The 9,466-nt window shown below is 37.8% G+C and overlaps 1 pseudogene; it reads left to right on the top strand.

Moving 5' to 3' along the window:
- The first annotated feature begins 5,204 nt into the window (after window positions 1-5,204).
- LOC138145861 (peroxiredoxin-1-like) lies at window positions 5,205-5,819 on the top strand (annotated as a pseudogene).
- The last annotated feature ends 3,647 nt before the right edge of the window (window positions 5,820-9,466 follow it).

Here is a 9,466-nt window from a genome sequence, read left to right as displayed (position 1 = left end):
AATTCCTTTTACTCCAATTAAATTCACGGCAACAAGGATCTTGTGAGCACTTGCTCTGTGACAGGGACTAGGGAGTGAAATAAAAACATGGGGAATTGTAGCATCTTTCTTTATGCCATCATTCCTCATGTTAGTGTTATTATATGTCCTCCAACACAACCCCCAAAGAAACAAAAGAATTATACCCAATTTGTGTCCTGTAATCTTATGGCAGGAGCAGTGACAAAGTTGGCATCTTCAACAAGGCAATGTGTGGTGGGCAACTTTCAGCTATATGAGGAACTGCAACTAGATAGTACAGTATGTGCAGCAGTGGACCTGGATTCAGGAAGACCTGGGTTCAAATCCAGATTTAGACACTAGTTGTGTGGTCCTGGGCAAGTCACTTAACCTCTGTCTCAGTTTCCACATTTATAAAATGTCGATAATACTAGTATCTAACTTCTAGACTTGTTGTGAGGAACAAATAATTGAAAATTTCTAAGCACCTTGCTTGGCATATGTATCAGCAATGCCATATTCACAATGCCTATAGAGATTACAAATATGCTGATATAATTATCCATTACAAAATATGTCATGTTTGCCATATGAGGAAATAAACTAGAAAATTTATTAAGATACCAAAAGACTGAGTCCCAAAACCAGAAAGTGAAAGCCATCAGAGTAGTTATAATATTGGCACAGGTAGATAAAGTAGAAAGCACCCACATTTTCAAGCATTTAAAACAGAACAGGCTACCTCAGGCAAAGGTCCTCCTCTCCCCACACACAGCAACCACCCAGCGTCCTGGAAGCGCGCTTCCAGCAGCTCCGGCCCCTGGCAGTCCTCAGCAGGAGTCCTTAGCAGAAAGTCCTTAGCAGTCCTAACTCAAAAAGGGCTTCGCGCTGCCACTGCCTCTGCTGCTGCCGCCGTCACCACCACCGCCAGCCAACGCAGGAACGCTAGCTTGGCTTCCGCTTCCTCTTGCTCCGCCCCTTCCTGCTACATCAGCAAGTCCAACGGGGCATGGAAGATCTTTAAATCCCATAACCCTTACAGCATATAGTAAGCATTGCGTAAATTTTAACTGTTATTGTTGCTTTTTGTTGCTTGGAGCTGGTGTAGTCTGGTCCCATGTTACCACAACCACACAATGATCAAGGCAAGGGAAATGTTTTCAGTCAGCACGAGCTGTGCATTGAATGAAAGAAACCTAGACACAAAGATCATTGCAATCTCACCAAGGAGGACATTTCTATTTTGTGAAAGAATTCCATCTTCATAACATTTCAACCTTTCTCACAAATTCTATTTCTTGGACAATATGTTCTCTCTATATATTTTTAACTAGAACTGGCATTTCATTGGGACAATATTATTAGGGGTCTCTCCTGCTCTGCAAATTAGAGTTTTCCACAGTTGACGGGGGCATACGCATATTAAATGACCTTCCTGTGGTCTCACAGCTTGTTTGTGGGAAGACTTGAACCTAGGTCTTGCAGACTCCAAAACTGGCCTCCTCATGACTTGCCAAATTCAATGATGTGGAGATAGGTCAAGAAATTGGAAACATTCGATAATTTACTGTTGTCCTTTAGTTGATGTCAGACATAGTTGGTACTGTTTTATACAAGGAATCTGTAAATCCATTTTAAGGTTCACTTTAAGAGATTTGGAAAGAAATAACTGAAAGATAAGCGATTACAACAAGAAATGAGGGCTAAAATAATTTCCATGGCACTGGTATTATTCAACGATCCTTTGAAACCAGTTCATAGCCCAGATAGCTATGAATTACCCTGAAGCCTAGATTCTGGTGTGACAAGGACATGAACGAACAAATTGCTCTCTATGCATATAATGAAATACGATAATTCCACGAACTGTGAGGAATATGATGTATGTGAAGACAATTATAAACTGAGGCAGATGAGAAGAATCAGAAGAATAATTTACCTAACAGCAACACTAGTGCCAAAGAAAATATCTGCAAGAAAAGTTTTGAAGTCAGGAAATCTTAAGTTCACATTCAGCCTGACACTAATTAGCTGTGTGATCTTGGACACATCGCTGAAACTCTCATGTCCTGACTTTTCTTCCCTGTGAAGAGTATGCTGGTCTTGAAAGCTTCTCTTCACCCTACTCTCCTAAACCTATGATTCTATTACCCCCAAACTCTAATTAAAAGAATGAACAATAGTGACTTCAAAATGCAGAAAATGAAAGGTATATACCCTATCCCTTGACAAAGAAATGTTAGACTACAGATGTCAAATGAAAAATGGATTTTTATATACAGGGAAATCCTGATTGGTATAAATAACAAATCCACCTGAAGTTGTGGCATTATTGAAATTCACACTGCATATTTCTTTGGGCTGAAGCCAATTACCATATTTCACATAATTATAACTTTGAAAGGTGTGAAGTAGAAATATATGCAGCCACTTCATGGAATTCATTATTTACAATAAGGCCTTGGTGTTGATTTATCTCTCTAGATTATGCATATTAGATGGACTTGTATGGAAGGAGGTAGTGGCTTGTGATATAAACACATTAAAACCAAACCAAACAACAGCAGCAGCAGCAACAGCATCAACAACACTTTATCTCCTAACTCCAGATATTTTCCTTGGCTGTCCTCCATACCTAGAATTTTCTCCCTTTTCATCTCTATCTCCTGGTTTTCCTGGCTTCCTCAAGTACTAGGTAAAAGCCTGTCTTCTATAGAAAGTTTCTTTCCGATGAACCCCACCCCAAATGTTATTTTCTTTCTTTTGAGCATCTTCATATGTGTGTATGCATGTGTACATATGGTGGCATATATGTGAATATTTGAGCTATATAATGTGAATATGATAGTATGCAATATGTGCATATATATGCATGTGTATTTGCATATATATGTGTGTGTGTGCATATGGATGCGTTAACTAATAGTTAAATGGTACTTACTATGTGCCTAAAAATGTACTAGGCACTTTTACAATTATCTCATTTGATCCTCACAGAAGACGGTATTATTACCAATTTTTATAGATGAGGAAACTGTGACCAACAGTGATTAAGTGTCTTGACCATACACCCAGTGAGTGTCAGAGGCTGAATTTGAACTACGGTTTTTCTTAGTCCTGGTCCAGTACTCTGTCTACTGTGCCATCTGCTTTTAGCAAGGGCAGGGAGTCATGAAAGGCTTCTAGAAGAAGAGGGGATTTTAGCTGAGACATGAGAGAAGCCAGACAGCCCAGGAGTTACATATGCATACAAAGGCTCACACATACAAACAAACACACACCATACATGCACACAATAAAATAATAAAATTTTATTAGATAACAAGATTTATCATATAATTCTCAATTTTTTCATTTTTTAAAATTGCTGAATGCTGAGGGGAGACCCTTAAATGGAAAAAAAATATATATATATATCTTTAGATAATTATAGAAAGATAGTAGATTAGATGAAGAGAGATATGTATATATCTGGAAATACATGTGTATACATGTATTTGGGGATGTGTACAGGCAATATGCAAATGTGTATGTATACATAAGTGTATATCCATGCACTCATTTTATGCATGCATATGTGCATCTATAATTTATATATATACAGACACATGCACACAAAAACATACATGCAATATACATGCATTAGCAGGCATGAACATATGCAATGTGCATTGACCTTTGGCTACAATACATACATGTGTATATATAATTATACATTATATGTTATATTTATTATATTGCACAATGGTTGACCTATTCTCTCTCCCATTACATTGTGTGCTCCTTGAGAACAGGGAGCATTTAAAAAAATATATTGTACATTAGGCATTTAACACAGCACCTGACACAAAATACATGCTAGCTCACTTGAAAAGTGTGTATCAATAAAAAATTTTCAACAAAAGACAGCAAGTAAAGTAATTTTAACCATATACAAACATATATGTTTGTGTTTGTCTGTATACACACATACATATCTTAAGAATAAACAAATTGCAAATGTCCCCCAGTTTCTTATACAATCCTTCCTTATTCTTTATATAGTAAAATATTTGTGTTTCTTGATTGTTAACAATACATTATGAAGTGCATAAAATACTTTACCTTGAGATATAATTTTACACCTATTGGATTGACTAAAGTGTCATAAAATGTCAAATCTAGAAGAAGAATACGAGTCATTTCCCAATTGACAAATGCTCAAATGATATGAACAGGCACTTTTCCAATGAAGAAATCAAAACAATTTATAGTCATATTAAAAATGCTCTAAATCCTTATTGATTAGAAAAATGCAGATTAAAACAGCTTTGAGATATCATTTTACACCTACCAGATTGGCTAAAATGATTGAAGGAGGAAGCAAAAAATGTTTCTGGGGATATGAAAAAAAAATGGGACACTCATTCATGGTGGAATTGTGAACTGATCCAACTGTTTTGGAGAGAAATTTTGGATTATACCCCAAGAGATGTTAAACTCGCTGTGCCTTTTGATCCATAAATACTACTGTTGGGTCTATTTCCAAAGATGATTAGACAAAAAAGAAAAGAACCTGTATGTTCTAAAAGGTTTATAGTAGCTCTTTTTGTAGAGATAAAGAACTGTAAATTGCAGGGATGACAATCAATTGTGGAATGGCTGAATGAGTTGTGCTATATGTTTGTGATGGAATACTGCTGTGCTATAAGAAATTATGAGCTTGGTGATCTTTGAAAAACATGAAAAGTCTTGCATGAAATAATGAAGGGCAAAAAGAACAGAACCAGGAGAGCACTATATACAATGATAGCAGCATACCACCAAGAATGACTTTGAGTGAATGCTATTTCGATCATTATAAATACCCAAATTAACCATAAAGGACATATGAATCAAGAGAAAAAACTGATAAATAGAAGTACAAATAGAATACATTTACATCTATCTATCTATCTATCTATCTATCTATCTATCTATCTATCTATCTATCTATATGTGTGTATCTATATGTACACATATACATACAAATATGCATGCATATATACATACATACACACATGCCTATTTGAGTTTCATAATAGCCATCTCAGGGGTGGGGGGGAAAAAAGGAAAAAAAATACATGATATTTTTTGCATATTTAAAAGGAATAGGCATTCTCCAGATCGTCATGTGTTCTTCCTTCCTCTAAGCCAGTCTGCGGAGCTTTGCTGTTGCTGTCAATATGTCTGCTGGAAATGCCAAGATCAGGTACCCAGCCCCCAATTTCAAAGCTACCACTGTTATGCCTGATCGGCAGTTCAAAGACATCAGCCTTTCCGACTACAAAGGGAAATACATTGTATTGTTCTTCTACCCCTTGGACTTCATCTTCATGTGCCCTAGGGAGATTATTGCTTTCAGTGATCAAGTTGAAGAATTTAAGAAAATCAACTGCCAAGTTATTGGTGCTTCAGTGGATTTGCACTTCTGTCACCTTGCCTGGGTCAATATGGTCAAGAATGGTGGACTGGGACCTGTGAACATCCCATTGTTGTCTGACCCCAAACGCACCATTGCTCAAGATTATGGGGTCTTAAAGGCAGATGAGGGAATTTCATTCAGGGGTCTCTTCATCATTGGTGAGAAGGGGATCCTTCGCCAGAATCAATGACCTTCCTGTGGCCCACTCTGTACATGAAACTCTTGGGCTTGTCCAGGCCTTCCAGTTCACAGACAAGTATGGCGAAGTGTGCCCTGCTAGCTGAAAAATGGGGAGTGACACCATCTAGCCTGATGTTCAGGGGAGTAAGGAATACTTCTCCAAGCAGCAGGGAGCTGCTCTCCTCAGCCACAGAGGGTCCTCTTCCTCCTCTCCCCTACGCCCCCCCCCACCACCATGGGGCCTGCTGACTCCATGGCTGCTGTCTGTAGGACAAATGTGCTTGATCTTCCCCAACCTTTCAACTGGAAGGTCTTTGTAGCAGGAGCCCAGGCAGTGTGGGGTAGCTGGCCATGCCCTCTGCTCATGGGGCTTCACTCATCCAGATCATTCCTCCCTCTCTCAGGGCAGCAGCCCACCGGCTGATTCTGCCAGCTCTCTTTCTCACTCTTAATGACCAAGTGCTGTGTTCACATTTTACCATGGTCACCTCTTTGGGATCAAGCCCATCTTACATTTTGTAGCTCTATTAAACTTGTCCCAAGGGGGGAAAAAAAAGGAACAGCAAGTTGCGCATAGTAGATTTGCAGTTTCACATGCAGTGATATTTTTAATTGTACTATGTTATGGAAATACTTGGTTTTACCCACATAAATAAAAAAATAAATTTTAAAATGTATAAAATACATAGTGTTGAAAATGAAACCATTTGTACTTAATACACTACACCTATACATACAAATCTGTATGTACACATTCATACACGCAGATACATGCACATGTATATATTCCTATGCATTCACCTGTATGGATAAGAATATATACCTACCTATACCTACACATGCATACACATTTGCATGTATATATGATATATATGTTTTAATATATATAATGACAAGTTCACTGAAATTAGCTCAATTACCCTTATTATAGAGAGTCTGAAGTTGTCCATTCCCTTTCCCATTACCCTTCAGGTAATGGTGATAAAGAAGGTAGGATTAAGTTAGAGTATAACTTTCCTGGCAAATGAATCTAACAAAAGGGAGAATATCTTCTGTTTTCAACCTGATGAAAAGCATCTTTATCCCATTAATCTATAACTTGACATTCAGTTTGGTGAGATCCCTCAAAAAAGAGTATAGCCTGCTCTATTTGTACACGTACCTGTGCTATGAATTGGACCAGCTGTGTGAATCTGGTTGCCACCCCATGGTCTTTGAGACATCAGATTTTCCATAAACTGGTTGCAGCTTATAGACAATAATATTTTGCTTGAATTGAGGAGTGCTTCTCACCATTTTTAAATATCCAAAAAATAAATTATAACCATATTAAGAATAACAACTTATACAGAGGAAAAACCCTCTCTTTAAAACAAAGGTTGCCAAGGATTTTATAACGTAACCCATATAACATATGAAAATGAAGGTAAAAGACTCATTATTTTATTACTTCTCCTTTGTGTCCATGGTTGATTCATACCAGCAATGTCATAGAAAATTAAAAAAGAAAAGGTTCCATAGCCTCTCGGTATCTCTGAAGGGAGAGAACATCTCTGATAGGTCAGTGACTGCAGAAATCAGTTTGGTTATCATTTTTATGCCTCCATTCTTGAAACACTGAGCCAGAGAAAAGAAAAAAAATAACTAATACTTGGTTAAATAAAGTTTGCAAAGAAAGTTCATTTACCTTAATATAATGTTATGTGGTGTGCGCCAAAAAATGAGGGAAAGACACCTTTTCTTTTTGCCCCTTCAGCTTTTCAACACTCATCCATTTGTTTCTCCCATTTTGCAAATTTGATTTGAATGTTTAGTTTTGGAGAAAAGAAAACCTTTCTAATATTCTAAGCAGCTTAAATTCATTCACATGTCCTAAAGCATGCCCCTCTCTGACTCTCTCACTTGGGTCTGACATGCATGTTAAAATTTCTCAATAGCAGATCCCATACCCTGAGATGGGCTCATTTTTCAAAAGACACTAGAATTTAAAGAAAACACATTTAATTCCCTTCTTTTCCCCTCCCCCCTCTCTTCCCCCTTCACTTCTCCTCTGACTATCTTCATCACAACAGAGTAGATCTTTAATTTCTGGATGCTTTCCATTCATTTAGACAGCTGAGCTGTGTGGCAGGTGGTCTCACAGCCCTGGGAGCACTAACATAAAAGCTAACTCTAATGGGCAGGACCACTCACACAAATGTTGCTGAATTTTGTACTTTCTATAACACATTTGCAGATTTCCAACAACATTTCTGCTCGACTAAACTGTTTCATTCTCAAGATGCATCCAGTTCATATACTCTACCATGAATGAATTATTTTTTTAATAAAAGACTTTGAGATACTTAAAGGACACCATAAGATGTCAGTCACAGTTAGAACTGCTTGTGACTCGTTTACCCAAGGGGAACATACATTTATCAGCATTTGAAACATTACTAGGACACAATTTATCTCATCTGTGGTCTTTAGAATTCAATGCCTCTCCCTGAACTCAATATTAACTTGGTTCAAGAATCACGTGTACCATTCATGTTTAATGTGTGGTTCCTTTGAGATTGACCAGGGATAAAGTGCATACCTTCTAAAAACCTGAACTCATTTATACTCTTATTTATGTAAATCACAAAGCCTCATCAATATATGGAATCATGAAATACTTTAATGATTACAGCATTGGAAGACTTTCTGAAACTTGTCTGACAAGTATATTTTGAAGATGCTTATGATAATATGACAAAAGTCCAAGGGATACCCTCAGTGTTCCTGAACTCTCTGACTTGACCTTGACCACAGAAGACTGTTAGAAGATTCTAACAATGGAGAGTAGCAATGACGGTTCTGGACTCCTTAGAAGGAAAGGAAATCTGGAAAGGGATCCATTACCTTGTAAGTGATTAATGATATGCAGGGTTAGGGAACAGCATCACCTTCATAGTCTGAGGTAAACCAGCCTTTCTATTCTGTCCCGTCCTCTTCTAATCAGCCCATAATCAAGAAGAACCAACTGCTTACTATGTACTGGGAACATTTTTAAAGTAACTAAGTTGCTTTTATTACTGTCACCTGATCATGTCGGACTCATTGTGACCCAATTTGGGGTTTTCTTGGCAAAGATATTGGAGTGCATTGTCATTACCTTCTCCAGTTAGGTAAGGCATTGTCCTAAAGGATTGGGACACAAAGGGAGGAAGTGAAGGCTCATTTTTCAAAGAATTTAACCTTCTATTGTTTAAATAAAGAAAATTCCAGTATACCAATGAAGGAATCCGGGGCAGCTACATGGTGCAGTGGATAGAGTGTCACGTCTGAAGTTCCAGAGACATCTTCCTGAGTTCAAATCTGGTCTCAAACATTTACTTCTACATGACCCTGGGCGAGTCAACCAGTTTTGCTCAGTTCCTCATCTGTAAAACCAAATGTAGAAGGAAATTGCAAACCACTCCAGTATCTTTGCCAAAAAAAAAAACCCAAATGGGATCATGAAAGGTTGGGCACAACTGAAAAGACCAAACAACAGCAAAATGAGAGTCAGAGGTTTATGGGTGATAATATATCACCAATTGATTGGTGCTTTAAGGTTTACAAGATGCCTCTGCTGAACAAATCCTGTGAGGGAAGGACTACAGGAAGATTATTAGGAGAAAACAGAAACTGAGAAGATAAAGCACTTGCCCAGAGTCATCCAGAGAGCAAGTGTCAAGAGAGAGACCTCTCAGAAACATCTTACTGATATTAAGTCCAACTTTTTCAGACCCTGTCTTGAATGCATAGCTTTGTTTCTTTAGATTTTCTTTTCCTTCCTTCCTTCCTTCCTTCCTTCCTTCCTTCCTTCCTTCCTTC

The sequence above is a fragment of the Petaurus breviceps genome, unplaced genomic scaffold, assembly GCF_028583685.1.
Source record: "Petaurus breviceps papuanus isolate PSGF00001 unplaced genomic scaffold, PetGlider_PUasm1.0 139, whole genome shotgun sequence".
Lineage (NCBI taxonomy): Eukaryota > Metazoa > Chordata > Mammalia > Diprotodontia > Petauridae > Petaurus > Petaurus breviceps.
This window is presented reverse-complemented; position numbering and strand designations above follow the sequence as displayed.